Below are 15,852 nucleotides of genomic sequence, written 5' to 3' on the forward strand. Positions count from 1 at the left end.
GTTCATAGTGTCCTATCTGCAGGCAGCATGTTATAGAGCAGGAGGAGCTGAGCAGATTGTACATAGTGTCCTATCTGCAGGCAGCATGGTATAGAGCAGGAGGAGCTGAGCAGATTGTACATAGTGTCCTATCTGCAGGCAGCGCGTTATATGATGAGAGTATAAAAGTAGAACATAACTTACACTGAATTCTTTCCCACAAACTGATATATCTTTTTGTTTTGTCTGGATTTTGAGTTTTGCTTCGCTTTCTTTTGTTGATTTATTTTTCTAATAGAATTGCACTTAAAAACGATTGTACATTTTCGGCAGATATGAAAATGAATATTCCCTCAGCACACGAGTAATGTCCTGTTGATCAACAGCTCCGTCAATCTGCAGCAGTTTGCCTTCCTCTTGATGTAATTTATCTGCGGTAATTAACATGCTTTTTTAGTGGAGCATATGGCAGACTTACTCACAAACATAGTAGGAGAGAAGCCTCCAATGGTGTTTACACCCAAAGCTGAATAGTGAGATGCCCAGATCCTGCCACAGGCACAAAGTAGTGCGGTGCACCCATCAAAGAGACTCGGGGTTCAGCTGCAGATGAGGCTGAGACATTTGGTGTTGTCTATATGTAACCTTTAGCTATATGTGCCTCAAGTATTTGGTGGCTCATAACAATAATGAACGGAAGAGATAATGGAAGTGTAAACCTTGGATGATTTCTTCTGTAGCTGTTGGTCGTCCCCTATTGTTTACTGTCAGTATGGGTTATAGCTAGAGATGAGTGAATCCTAATTATACAATGTGGAATTCTATCAGATTTTCATGAAAAATTTGATTCAGCAGGTATCTGAAAATTTCCAGGCGCATAGTGGTAACAAAGTTCCAAGACCGGGAAGTGACTGACCTGCTGGAGACCTTTCCATCATAAACTGGTGCCTAACCCTGGTCTTGGTAGAATTTTATGCCAAGGCTGGATGGCTCTTAAGAGTAGACTCCCTCCTGGAGCAGTAACTCAGACTTGGGGAGCGGGTTCTCACGCTCTCAGACTTCTAGAAAGGACATCTTCATGGAGCCTAGAGTTAAAAGAGATTCTGCGGAAAAAAACGGGACTGGATGCCAAACAATGCCAGGAGGTCCAGGGGGCGTCCCAAAGGGCTTCCACTACTTCACAGTCTTGTCAAAAAGCCCCAAATCGCCAAGTAAATGCTGAGGGTCCTTGAGTCTCTATGGCTGAGAAAGTTGATGTGTTACAGATTTTTGGAAGTTGTAAGTCCCATTATATCTGGCGTTGAATTATCACAGGATTTCAGAAAACTACCACTGAGATTCTTGTAGACCAGATGTAATGGGATTTACAACTTCCAAAAAGTTCAACATTTGTCTTGTCAACCCACATATTCTTCTCCCAAAAGTCTTGGGGATCGTCAAGATGTTTTATGGCAAAACTCAGATCCTCCATCCTGGAGCTCTGCCTTGCAGGCTATATTCATCCAGTCTCTTTCTTACGATGGAGTAATAGTAGTGTGATGGTCTGGAGCTGTTTTGCTGGAAGACTTTCCAGCAAAATTGTTACTATATTGTCTATTGTTCCCACACAGTGACTATATCGGCAACAGTGGGGGCATTGCTAATGTTTTGGCTGTGACTATACTGGCTATTGTTGGGCTCCTGTGACTATTGGCTACTGTGGGGGCACTGTTACCATATTGGCTACTGTGGGGGCACTGTTGCCATATTGGCTACTGTGTGGGGAACTGTTGCCATATTGGCTACTGTGGGGGCACTGTTACCATATTAGCTACTGTGGGGGCACTGTTACCATATTGGCTACTGTGGTGACACTGTTACCATATTGGCTAGTGTGGGGGCACTGTTACCATATTGGCTACTGTGGTGACACTGTTACCATATTGGCTAGTGTGGGGGCACTGTTACCATATTGGCTAGTGTGGGGGCACTGTTACCATATTGGCTACTGTGGTGGCACTGTTACCATATTGGCTAGTGTGGGGGCACTGTTACCATATTGGCTACTGTGGTGGCACTGTTACCATATTGGCTACTGTGGGGGCACTGTTCAGATGTCAGATGAGTTGTTTGTGACCACATGGGTTATGTAGTACGACAATGATCCAAAACACACCAGCAAGTCCTTCTATAAATTGCTTAAGAGAAACAAAACTAAGACTTGTGTTGTGTTTTCTGACTGAGCTGCTTTGGCATAAACGTAAAAAATTAGTTAATGCTCGTAAAACCTGCAATGTTGGTGAATCATTACAAATCTACAAACCTGAGTGGCCAAAATTCCTTCAAAAGATTCACAAACTCTTGATTGCTGTTGTTGCTGCCAAGGGCCCAACAAGTTATTAGGTTTAGGGGGCAATTGCTTTTTCACACAGGACCCTGTAGGTTTTGATAACGTCCCATGATAATAAAGACCTTTATTTATAAACTGCATTTTGTCTTTACTTGTGTTACTTATGTTTGTCTGATAATCCAAAAGATTGATAAATAATGAAGGGGGTAAATATGTTTTCACACCACTGGATATGTAAACTATTGTCATCATTGTACTACTAAATAAAGTGTATATTGCAGGTATTGGAGTGATGCTCAAAGTAAATGTATATTCTTTGATATAGATAGTAGGGGAGGTATAAATATGTGTCATGTGGAAGTATTGCAGTCATGTAGTGTAGGCTTACGTACTGGGCTGACACCAGGTCACAGGGGAACAATGTTTTGTTCCCTAACACTATTTGGTCACATGACCGCTGGGTCACAGACCACTCAGGACACAAGCATAGTGCTCCGGCCTTTTTCCTGTTCTGAAGAGGGTTGTTGCCATTGCCACCCATGACCAGTCACAGAATACTCAGGGCCTTGTTTTGGCACAGTTGGATGCGGTGGCATCATCACGTCAGTCCATGCTGGTACTCAGTCAACTCAGGGAAAAGACCTGACTAGGCCTGTGAGCCTGTGTATCCACCCACATCGAAACACTGCACAGACCTCAGCTGGAGGAGCAGTGATGTCTCAGTGGCATCTTGGCTACAGTAGGGGTCCCTGTGATTATAAAGGCTGCTGCGGGGACCCTGTGATTATAGGGACTGCTGTGGGGGTCCTAAGACTATAGGGACTGCTGTGGGGGTCCTGTGACTATTAAGGCTACTGTGGGGGTCTTGTGACTATATTGGCTGCAGTATGGGCCCTGTGACTATATTGGTTGCAATGGGAACATTGTTTATGTTTTGGCTACTGTAGGTGTACTGTTAGTACAATGACCATTGTAGGGGTACAATTACTGGCTACAGTGGGGGCATTAATACTATATTGGCTACTGTGGTGAAGTGAGGAACCTAAAATGTTCTAATCTTACAAGTCTGTAGCATCTCCTCTATTCTTTCTAGTTACATGAAGGGTGGGCCCAAGTAAACCCTGTCTTATGGCAGTGAATAGTTTGGAGTCAAAGTTTGTGTGGAGACTAGTAAGAGGACTTTACTAAGACGAGAGACCTGCTCCAAGGCCTGCCACACACAGCTAAATATCCCCTTACACATTTTTTAACTTTACTTTTTTATATTTTTATTTCTAGTCTCAGTAGGAGTCCTGAAGATGCAATTGTTGCCTAATGGTGTCCCTGAGACTTTATTTAGCATAGTAGGACTATGGGCCCTCACAAGTCAACATGCAAGGGTAACAACCAAGTGGCTTCCCAAGTTCCCACCATAGGAAAGGTCCAATTCCAGTTGGATGGAGTTACTTTCCTTTGTTAAAACTTCCAAGATTGGTGTTATCTATGATTCCAAGGTGTTGGCCTTATAACCCAGTTGTATATATACAGTGCAATGTGTTAATGGAGGTTAAGGGGCAGGAGTGCACCAGGCAAGCTGAGCTTCTTGACTCAGGCAGCCCCATCTGCAGCAAGATGTGGGGCAGCATCAGGGGTGCAGTCACCTGCTACAAAGCAGGACCCGACACTTAAAAATAGTTGCATGAAGAACCTACTAAAATAATGGGGCTCATTTACTAATGGTTTGAATCGCGCATTTTCGTCAGGTTTCCCGAATATTTCTGATTTCACGCGACAGAAATGGGAGGGGGGGGGCATGGCTGTCAGAAAACCCGACAGATTCGGAAAAACTGCAGAATTTAAAAAAGAATTTGTGTCGCAAGATCAGCACTTACATGCACCGGGACGAAGAAGGTGAACTCCGGCGGACCTCGGCACAGCAGCGTCACCTTAGTGAATCCCGGCAGACCCAAAACGCGCTGTGGGATCGCGACTGGACCGGGTAAGTAAATGTGCCCCAATGTGTTATTTCACTGTTGGATGGGTTGGAGTTCTAGAGCTTGCATTAGGCAGAAGTCTGGGGCGATAGAAAATTGTGATAAATATATGTAGCATTTGCATGAAATACAAAGGATGGAAAATCATGTTCATTGCTTTGATGGTTTCTTTTCCACTACAGACTTACTTTCATATTTTGGAATCCTCTTTTATGAAATCTTATACTTTCTCCCGGCCTGACTTTATGATAAAAGTAATTTCACAGGGGTTGATGAAAATGAAGAACATAAAAATAATATTCAAAATGAAACTGGTATCATGAAAAGGAAGCAGCAACTCTCATCACTGACTGGGTCACACAAGGAAGCCAAGTAACAGCTCATTGGTGGACCTCCTACTCTATGGGTTGAAACTATTACTAACCCGAAACACAATAATACATTAACAGCAATAAATATATTAATCTAAAACACAAAAAGGAAGGTCGGGGCAAATTTTTTTGGCTCCCAAACATTTAGAAGAAATTGGCATGCCTGTATTCATAACACACATATTAAAATGACTGTTTATGGTCCACACTTGTTATGGTCCATGGTCAAACCGATAATCAGGAGACACCTAAACATATCTGAAGTAACTTGGGGCACTACAAAACTTACCAATATCATTCCAAACCCAAATGATGAACCTCCCAATGAGTTTGATACATCAATACATTACTAATTTGGATGAAGGTCGAACATAAATACTACAGTACTGTCCAATTGAAGGTGTTCCTTTTTAAGAACTGTCCCTACTTGTGGTGCTATCTGGGCCGGTCACTTGCATAGACCCATGATATACATAAGGTTAGTCTACACACTCTTGACTAGTGTCATACTAATCCTTCCTGGTGGAGAGCATCTCCAATACCACTAGTCTCAAGTAGAAATAGATCCTCCTAGGCCAGTGGTGGCGAACCTATGGCACTGGTGCCAGAGATGGCACTCGGAGGCATCTCTGTCGGCACACAGGCTGTCTCCCAGACACAGAGTTTGCCAGACATGGCATCTTCCTGCAGTCTCAGGTAGTCCAAGTAGTGCCCTGCTATTGTAAAGTGACCCACCCTGTGCTGCTTGGTCCTGTCCAAAGAGTGAAAAGGTGTCGGATTGGAGCTCAAAGATTCTGGAAGCATTAAGTTTGTTACTGCCTAAATTGCTGTGTTGGCACTTTGGGAAAAGCTAGTGGTTTTTTAGTCTCACTTTGGGCACTCGATCTCTAAAAGGTTCACCATCACTGTCCTAGGCCTTGTCAACCCTCCATCAAGTTCCGTCATGATTGCCACCTAGAAGACCCCCATTACCTGCCCATTTAATGGTACCTTACATAACACATACGCATGGCACAACCTAGAACATCTGAACAATCCTTCAGCCAACCTGCAGTCCATCGAAAGACCCAGACAACTGCAAGCTGTACATGAGTAGTCCATGTGTGAATGGGGTCATGAAGTTCACCCTTCTTAGATCCAACCCTTTCGTGACCCTCCGATTGTTACACTAAGAACACTTTAATAAATCTGCCCCTTTGCCTCCAGTGTGTTGATAGCATAAAATAACATCAACTTGTTCCTAATAATCCCTTTCATCTGTATCCAGCACTTGATCTGAGGCTTGCAGAAAGCTACAGCACAAATCTTTGTAGGGGATTAGAATAAAACAGGTGTTAGTGGATGGGAGGCAGTTGGGGGGACGATGTGTAGACAGATGGTTGTGTCAGGGTAAAAAGAGACGACGTCCAATTAGACAAGTTTTGCTGGAAATACTTATGACAGACAGAAAAGTCACAATTGTGATGTGCGGTAGACACAATGCTTCAGATTCTGTCACCACAATTCATTTATTCAGGTCTGAACGTGGTCAATAGAAGAGGTGCAAGTAAGAAGCTGGTAACATGGACTCGTGTGTATAGATTAAGGCGGATTTAAGGGAGTGCATTGTATGGCTCTGATGAGCCTAATGTACGTTATGGTTGTCCTATACTTGTCTACCAATCCATACATGTTCCTCCATCAATGCAGGTCTAGAATTTTGGAGAGAATGAGATCCTCGAAACCAAAGGAAACAGACCTATATTTCTTTAAGGGATTGTCCCACAAACTATATTTATCCCCTATCCATAGTGCTGCTACCCGACCAGTATGCCAACCCTGCTCCCTGTATTTTCAATTTGCAAAGGTAGCAACCCTACCTCTCCATGATCCCTGGGAGTCCTGTGGGGCAGTGATGCACATGTATGGCCATAGCATTATTAAGCTATATACACTTTGGCAATCCCGTAGACTTGAATAGAGAGTGGTCACACATTTGCCGCAAACTCCACATCCAGGAAGGAGAACCCTGTTCTCGAGATAGGCATGATTCTCACCTCTGGGAGCGGCCCCTTCATCATGTATTTATTGCTAGAGATTAGTGGACCAGAACTTTAGGTTGGCCATTCTCAACCTAACAGTTACAATTTTGCTTGATGGGCTGCAGAGCATGTCCTAGCAACTAGGTATGGCTGTGATTGGCCAGGTGTGTCCACTAGGTGTCCACCTGGCCAATCACAGCTATGTCTAGTTGCTAGGGGGCGTAAAACTGCAACCCATCAAGTAAGGATGGCGACACACGTTGCGTTTTGAACCAGTTTTTGGGCTGTTTTTAAGCAGTCCGTTAAAAAACGCATGGGTTTTTGACTTGTTTTACCAATTAGCTTAATTAAAACGGGTCAAAAAACGCATGCGTTTTTTAACGGACTGCTTAAAAACGGCCCAAAAACGGGTTCAAAACGCCATGAGTGCCGCCGGCCTTACAGGTTTGGGTTCTCTGGAGCTGCCAAACTGTGGACTCTGAAGCCCATCAAGCCATATGTCTGGGTTTTGCCATCAACACATTGGAAATGAAGGGGCAGATTGATTAATGTGTGTTTGGTTTAAGACTCGGAGGATCGTGAAAGGGTCGGATCTAAGAACGGAGGACGCTGAACCTAAAGTTCGGGACTGCTCATCTATATTTATCACATAACCCATGGATGGGAGAACCCCTTTAAGTGATGTGATCAGAAGAAGGAAATAGAGATACCCCGAAGACTGGATACAAATAGATGGACAGATAGATACATGACATTATTACATACTTTCACATGTATTCTTTTTATTGAATGACATCTGTTCCATTATAGAAATGCTAATTACATATTCCCCTCTATGGGTGTCGCCCTCCTCTTACACATTAGATAAGTATACCTGCTACATAGGGGTCCATAGGTGGACTCCATAACCACCGTATATATTTATAGCACACCCATGCTCGAAGCTGATATAGGAACCGATACTTCTCTTACACTGATCTTAAAGGGGAAGTGTCCGCGCACATCCAGTCATTCCTCCCACAGAACACACAGAGCATTTTCCACCCTGAACAGGTGGGCTCAGCTACCGAAGCAGAATCCCGCGCTTCACCTATGTGCAGTCGCCGCATTTTCAACAGATGCCACTTGGCAGCATAGAAAAAAAGACAGACGGAGATAGTGCACATCAATGTAAAGGTTCTGCCGAGCCAAGAATACACCTTATGCCTTTTAAAATAGAAACGCAGACGATACCTGTAAAGACCTCGCTGCCAATCTCTGCTGAGAAACTTGGCATGAAAGACTAAAAGCATAAAGCTGGTTGTAATCGCAGATTAACTCTTTGCGTCCGTCCCATCTCTGAGCCGCTCATTTGTGCAATATATATGTAGGGGCTGGATACAGACTACTTCTTCATCAATTTAATGTTCCATGTGTTCTATGTACTATTAATATACAGACAAGATAGGTTCCATAGGCTTGTTCTTAAGTTAAATTTGTATATAAGTCAAAACTGTATATTTTTATATAATTGTAGATCCAGACAAAAAAATTTTTTTGCCCCAGTGACAAAATAGTTTCAAAATTTTTTGTGCTGTAATGGGAACAAGGATTATCAATAAAGCTACATTACAGACACCTTACAGCTGATTATTGCAGTCTGGGACTATAGTAACATCCAGAGACTTCACCAGAGGTCACAGAGGGCAGAGGGGTCTGTCTGTAACTAGGGGTCATCTGTAAGTCAGGTTTCCTTAAGTAGGGGACCGCCTGTAATTTAAAGTAGTTTACAGGCTATGGTTATAGGTAGGAACCCTGACATTCCCACTAACCAGCTTCCAGTTTACACCTGCCTCCTGCTTTGGAACCAACAAAGAAAAAAGGTCTAGAAGCAAATTACTCCATTCTTTGTGTAGTGGTCGAGCTATGTTACTGCAGCTACCTGGGGTATTAGTTGCAGAGCTGTAACCTGGCTCAATAACTACATAAAGAGCAAAGCCCTCTGCTTACAGCGCCATTCTTTGTGTTTGCTTCTGCTAAGAACGCCCAGTGCTTCAACGCAGGAGGCATCACACAATGTGACCATCTCTAGAAGACCCTGATGATTCTTCCTAACCCTGTATATTGTCTATGTTGCTGATCTTCCTTGACAGATCAGTAAATTGTTAGCACAATTGGGCAGCTGTTTCGAAGGATAGTCTTTACCCCAAATAACACCAACATCAGAACGCAGCACTGTATTGATATGACTTGGGACACCCATTTATGTACTCCGCACTCCTACTGATGGGTGGAAGCCTTTGCCCAAGAATTGCCAATGTTCTGATATTATTAATGGTTTTAAAGAAGACCTGCCACCATAATTTTACCTCTCACACCAGTAATACCTGCTGGTAAAGGGTTAAAAGTGCTCCCCATATCACCTGTCTGCCACTGAGGCACTGTGCCTTAATTAGAGCTATTTTTCTCATATGCAAATGAGTACAAAACAGTCAACTTCTGAAGAGAAGAGTCAGGTTTTCTCCAGGCTGCTAGAGAATCCTCCTCCTTCTTTTGATTGACAGTTCAGTGTCTCTTCAGATCTCAGCCTAAGCAGACAGGAAGTTCTCTGCCTGTCCACTTCCTGTCCTTACCAGAATGCTCTATGGTGAATTTAGCCATGGGCACTGTGTGAGAAACTGCAGACCTTCTCCCCATTCCACACACCCCGTGATGGATGTGGCCAATTGGCTGTGGGTGGAGCTAACATAGAAAAAGGCAGTAAAAGTTTGAGGAATGATTTTACTGGTGGGAAGAGGCAGGTTTAAGCTTGGACGCCTGGGGGGTGAGTAAGGTTTATTGTGCCTTTTCTTAATGGCAGATTTCCTTTAAAGATCTTTCTGCAATCCTGACATGTAAGGAAAATTCTTGTGATGTGAGGAACATCTTATTCCTCTCTTACACATCCTGGTAATGTAACTGGGTTAAAATTCCTGAAACAATGGGAAAATTACATAACTGAATATCCCAATAAGTAATGAGTGAGGGGGCCTATCAATAGTGGGTTATAATATAGGCGGTAGCCCAGGGCCCAATACTTCTAGGGGGCCCATGGCCATCCAGATCGCCCCCCAAATCTTGTACTGAGAAGGACCTTCACCCATGAACTCTTTGCACAACTGTTCATGCTCTCAATACACATGTACACAAGAGCCATTTCAGGACCATTGAAGGTCCTCCAAAGGTCCTAAAACGGCAGATTAAAAGCAGGTGAAAGGCTTCATATTGGATCAAGAGCAAGTTTTTCAGATCGGAAAGTGGTTATGTAACTTATGAAAAAATACCGGAATGGAAATTGATTGCCACATTCAGATCTGCAATGTATCTTGTGGTTCAAAAGTTAAAGTTAGCTCATAAAATTGCAACAACCGGGGAACATTCCTGGGATGCACAGCTATGTGACGTGTTGTCCCCTGCGCTGACTTCAGTGAATCTTGGGAGCCCCACCAGGCGAAATCATCCACTTCCCACCATGAGAAAAGGGAACATTTGTTTTCTTCTTCCTCTTTTTTCTATTCTTCAGAAATACTGAAAAAGTAATTTTATAGAAATTGTCTGGAATATAACTAAAATTAGTAATAGCTTACTCTTCCTAAAATTAGATATCCAGCCATTCTCTGGCCACTGTGGTGATCCCTATCAGTTTTTCAAAATTGTTACAATGTAACTGTTTCCTTTGTCAAAGGGGAATGTCCATACACAGCCACCTGTAATCATTGGATGACACATGACTGTGTAAGGACACACCTGAGAGCCCTATTAATTAAATGCCATCCTTATTTTAGGTAAAAATTGTTTTCCTCACATCCCCATAAAATTAGCTTTATGTTATCTTACCTGGTCGTCAAAGGGGGCAGGTCCTGCTCTACCGACCCCACCCATCTACACCTTCCCATGTCATATGCATCCTCACTATTCAGCACTTCATGTCTTGTGACCAGGGTGATGTCATCTAAGGTCCAACATTTTCAAATTGTGCCCCTTGTATGTATCTGATCACATGAATTTACAGCATCCTTCATGGACTTCTACTCCTCCCCATCCTCCATGGGGAGATATTGTGATTTTGTGTGGTCAGTTACATACATAGGATTGATTTTGCAAATATTGGGTAAAGGACCTTAAATGACATCACCCTGGTCACATGACATGCAGTGCTGAATGATGTAATAGAACATCATTGACACAGTGGGGCCCATTTACTAAGGGTCCGAATCGCGCATTTCCGTCAGGTTTTTCAGAATTTTACCGTTTTGCGCCGAATAGCCCCGGGTTTTTGGCGCATGTGATCGGATTGTGTCGCATCGGCGCCGGCTTGCATGCGACAGAAATTGAGTGGTATTGGTTCCATACAGCAGCATGCCCTAACAGTGAGACCTGTCAATCAGGAACAAGGAGGCAGGGCAATGCAAGTAAAATTTAATATGCAGGGCTCCATTAATATCATTGGACTCATCTCAGGTGAGTGACATATAAGTTTACAAACTGATTTTTTTTAACATTGCAGCCGGTGATAAGAGCAACGCTTTGTAATCATTGCTTTTATTACCCAATGAAACTACCAGCCCCCTCACATGGGATGAAATGTGCTTTGTAGAATTTCCTCTTTTTCATGTGAAATCTAACCCATTTACCTATCAAATATTTTCCCAATAGTAATTTGAAAAGTGGCATAGAAGAGCCATATTTTGTCTGAGATGAGTCACTTTTTAAGGCTGCAGGGGGGGGTGTCAATTCAGACTCCTTTATCTTTGGTTCTATAGTATCTAGAAACATAATTCTGGTGTCATATTAAAAATAACAATCTTATTTATCAGAATACATTGGTCATGTCATCGTGTGAGCTAACAAAGCAGAGATACAGGCAGTTCAAGTCATAGGTGGAAAAGTGAGCCATTCTTTACATTACAGGACCACAAGCCTTATATCATCTTAAAGATGTGATTCTTATCTTTAATATGACATCATGTTTCATGGTACTATAGAACCAATGATAGAGGCATCTGAAGTCACAATCCACTGCAGCCTTTAAACTTGACTCATCTCTGGTAAAATATGACTCTTCTCTGCTCATTTTCATATGACTTTGGAGGAGAATTGTTATAGGTAATATGGCAAGATCTCACATAATAGAGGGAATTCTTGAAAGGACATTTCATACCCTTCCTAAGGGGGCTAGTAGTCTAAAGGGGTACAATCTGGTGACAGTTTCCCTTTAAGCATAAGATTACTTTGCCGAAAACTCCCTTAGAAAATTACATGATGTACATGTACATGATGTTTAATGTACTTGTGGGGGGATTTAAGAGCTGCTACACTCCCTTTAAGTCGCTCACTGTGGATAGGAGTCAGGAGTTTCCCTTTAACCTTGGATGAGCTTCCCGGGTATTGTTTCTAATGCTAGAGAATCATTTACAAGTGAAGATTAGAATTTCTCTGACTGTACTGACTACATTCCTCTTCTTGTCTTCTGAAGATCAGTGACTACAATCATGGGCCTGGGTCCTGGGACTTTCCCCGGGTGCAGAGCAGCAGCTCTACGTCCACCACAGAAGCCACAAGCTGCAATGTTATCTGTCAGCGGCAGCTAATCCACTGCTAGGAACCTGTTCAATCACTAAGACAAAGAACATGAGACTTGTGCAAGACTGGAATGGGTTCCCCAATGTCATATAATGCCATCCGAGAAAACCTCTTAAAGGGATGTTCTCAAAGAAAATGTGTCCACTGCCTTACCATAAACACTACCCCCCCCCCCCCCAGAGGGGTAACTAGAAACTATTAGGCCCCATAGAAAACATTAGGCTATGAGCCCCCCCTTATTAACTGCACATTGTGGTGTGCAAACTATAACAGGCACCGCGATTACAGTTACCCCTTTATTACCCATTCATTTAGCGCTGTAACCCCCCCCCCTACTAGTGTTCTCACAAAGTATAATGTGCCCCCCACATGCCACCTTTCCTCTGGATGCCATCTATAATACCCGCTACATATAATGCCCCCTCCCTGTTGTCTGCTTCCCTTTTTTTAAACCCCAATCTTATGTCTCCCTTTCTGTAGCCCCCCCCATCTATTGCCTCATTTTCTGCAGCCCCCACCTTATGCCCCCTTTCCGTTTCCCCCACCCAATGCCTCTATCTGTAGCCCTCTGTCCATAGCCCCTCCTCATACCCCCTTTCTGTAGCCCCCCATCTGATGCCCATTTTCTATAGCCCCCTCCTCATACCCCCTTTCTGTAGCCCCCCCATCTCATGCCCTTGTCTATAGCCCCCTCCTCATACCCCATTTCTGTAGCCCCCCAATATCATGCCCATTTTCTATAGCCCCCTCCTCATACCCCCTTTCTGTAGCCCCCATCTCATGCCCTTGTCTATAGCCCCCTCCACATTTCCCCTTTATGTAGCCCCCCATCCAATGCCCATTGTCTATAGCTCCCTCCTCATGCCCCCTTTCCGTAGCCCCCATCTCATGCTCCCTGTCTATAGCCCCCTCCACATTCTCCTTTCTGTAACCCCCCATCTCATGCCCCTTGTCTATAGCCCTCTCCTCATACCCCCTTTCCATAGCCCCCCATCTCTTGCCCCTTGTCTATATTCCGCTCCAAATGTCCCCTTTCTGTAGCCCCCCCCCCCCATATAATGGCCCTTGTCTATAGCCCCCCACCTCATGCCCCCTTCCTGTAGCCCACCACCTTATTTCTCCCTTCATGGAGCCCATTTTCATGTCCCCCCTCCCACCCATTTGCAGTCAAATTAAAAAATAAAATGTGATACTTACCTTTCTCCCCTCCCCTGCAGCAGTTCTCTCTTCTTTCAACTAAAGCTGGCAGACACTATGACGCCATCACATCACTTATGCTGACCTATGGAGTACATTTACATGAATTCCATAATGTTTATTTGTTCTTAATAAACAGCGCCACCCTCATGCACAGGTTATGCCTGGTATTGCACATTAGCTGTATTTATATGGGATTTCTAATTCCCTTCTGCTTTCATTATGATTTTGTTTAAATATTTAGATGAAACTTGCCTGCCCCTTCTATTCCATTACCTGATGCCCAGTCCTGTTGTCTTTTTACGGTATTTCAGTACTGCCGAAAATCACAAACCTGAGATGAGACCCGATAACAATTTACCAACGATAGTCAGTGTAGATCAATTCCTTGTTACGCAGAAAATATAACATTGATCAGACTGTAATATAAGATGTGACCACTAGATGGTGGAGTTTACATTTAAATCAAGGACAAATATTCTGTAAATCAGTAAAAAATTATATATATGTAAAAAAATGAAGAGTTGACAATTTACTTCAATGAAGGCAGACGTAGAAAAATCTGTCAGGAATGAACACTGGCTTAGTAAAAATAATTAAAAGCAGAGAACGCTAATTGGAGAAGTGATGTTCTATAATTATTCTAATGGTATAAAGGGTCAGTAAATTCTTCATTAAGCCTATATTAATGGGAGGTAATTAGGAGCCCACGTTACGTCAGGACTCGGTCCAGTGGAAAACTGGGATCTTTAATTAACGATAATTGAGCTTCTCATGTGACAATAAATCCCTGTGTAAATGTAGTGAAAACAGTATTGGATTATAATGTAGGCGTTTTGGGCGGTAGCCCGGGGTCCTAGCGTTCTAGGGGGCCCATGGCCACACAAATCACCCACCAAATTTTATACTGTGAAGGACCTTCACCCATGAAATCATTCTACACCTGTTCATGCGCTCAATACACATGTACACAAGAGCCATTTCAGGACCTTTGAAGGTCCTGCAAAGGTCCTGAAACAACATTTTGAAAGCAGCAGAAGCGACTCCATTCCCCAAGAAGCTGATTCTAGTGCCATATATAGGAAGTGATTCCAGACTTGTAGGGTCTATAATATTCGTAAAGGCTCAATCCGGTCCTGAGTGAAAAGTCAGAACCTGTTCACTGCAAATTATTTTGGGCACCTTTGATGAAAAGAGCTTTGGACACCAATATGAAAAGGATAAGGGATAAGTCATAGGTAGGTGGGGGTCCGGCTACCTAATGAGAAGGGCTGTTTTTGTACCTTGGTTAAAGGGAGCAGTGTAATGAGAAAAAGAAAAAACTAGTACAGCTCACCCATCCATTACGGCAAAGATCTGCTGCATTCAGTGTGAACGGTGCCCGAGATCCAAAAGGTAAATGTCCTGTGTCGGTCCAGGTGTACTTGATACTAGGAATAGGGAGATCCAGCACTCGTTAGTAGAAAGTTAAAATATCCATTTTCTTTATTAGAGCTTCATTAAAAAATAGAGAAATACCGTATATAATGCAAAAAAAAATAAAAATATTTTTTGTAGTAAGCTTACATACGGAGTAAAAAACACACAGGTGGACCTACGCGTTTCGGACGCTATATATTCCGTCCTTAGTCATGGTCATGGCCTTAGTTCCGTCTCCATGACTAAGGACGGAATATATAGCGTCCGAAACGCTTAGGTCCACCTGTGTGTTTTTTACTCCGTATGTAAGCTTACTACAAAAATTTTTTTTTATTTTTTTTGAATTGTATATTTCTCTATTTTTTAATGAAGCTCTAATAAAGAAAATGGATATTTTAACTTTCTACTAACGAGTGCTGGATGTCCCTATTCCTATTATAAAGGGAGCAGTAGTTGTGTAGGTGCCTACAGCTCCATTAATTACTATAGGACTGTTCAGGATTGTTGATGAAGTACTTAACGGGTCATCATTCTGTTCCAAACCCTCCAAACCCCCCTGATAGGAAAGTTATTAGTAATACAATCTATGTAGAAGATTTACATGTGACATGATTCGATTTCATGCTAAAAGGGTAGCACTGAGGTTATGGAAATAATCTGGTAAATTTACCCAAAAATTAGCACCACAAAGACTAAGTTATAAAGGGGACATAGCAGCGCTCCTGTCTTTAAGTAATTTTATCCTCCTTAATATAAAATATATGGATTATTATTTTCTTATTACTGTCTTATTTTCTTCTTCTGTTATTCTTCCTGGACACTGGGGGATAAGATGGTGGATAGAGGTGTGTACAGGGCAGGCGCCAGAACTGGGCTATCTGGGCAAGTGCCTGGGCCCAGTGCTGCTGGGGGGGGGGGGCCACATAATTTTTTTAAAATTTTTAATGCTGCCACGTGAGTTC

This window comes from Engystomops pustulosus, chromosome 8, assembly GCF_040894005.1.
Source record: "Engystomops pustulosus chromosome 8, aEngPut4.maternal, whole genome shotgun sequence".
Taxonomy (NCBI): domain Eukaryota; kingdom Metazoa; phylum Chordata; class Amphibia; order Anura; family Leptodactylidae; genus Engystomops; species Engystomops pustulosus.